Source organism: Chrysochloris asiatica, unplaced genomic scaffold, assembly GCF_000296735.1.
Source record: "Chrysochloris asiatica unplaced genomic scaffold, ChrAsi1.0 scaffold00036, whole genome shotgun sequence".
Classification (NCBI taxonomy): Eukaryota; Metazoa; Chordata; class Mammalia; order Afrosoricida; family Chrysochloridae; genus Chrysochloris; species Chrysochloris asiatica.
Genome location: NW_006408554.1, coordinates 16,428,057 through 16,428,596, shown reverse-complemented (window position 1 = coordinate 16,428,596; position 540 = coordinate 16,428,057).

Below are 540 nucleotides of genomic sequence, written 5' to 3'. Positions count from 1 at the left end.
TAAATTTGCTGGTGACCACATTGGTCTACTGGTGAGTGGAAGAGAGGGAAAGGCAGCAATGAAGAACTGGGCTGAGTTCAACCATGTTCCATAGATTCCCATTTATCTGGAGATGAGAGAGAGAAGAAGGGCTGGTTGGTCCAAAATGTGGTGAGACCTGGGGACTCCTGAGCCTTTAGACAAGGACATAGCCATGGAGGGCTAGAGCTGAGAGTGAAACATCCAGTTAACATGAAGTGAGGGGAGACACACAGGAACACCCAAACTTTCAGGTAGTACCCATTTGACTTAACCTTGATGGCTTGATGATAAGAAATTGATTAGAAGATAATTTTTTTTTTTGATAAAGGAAACAAGTGTAAATTGCTACAGTTTGATAAGCTTGACCTATACTTATGGATGTAGACACTCAAAATACTAACTGAGAGGGAAAACGTCTTCACATCAAGTATAAATCCTATCCCCTCTGTATACAGGGCAATTTAGATATTGGCTATCTAAAATGAGGGTGTGATAAAGGCACTAAGTGACTGGCTTACA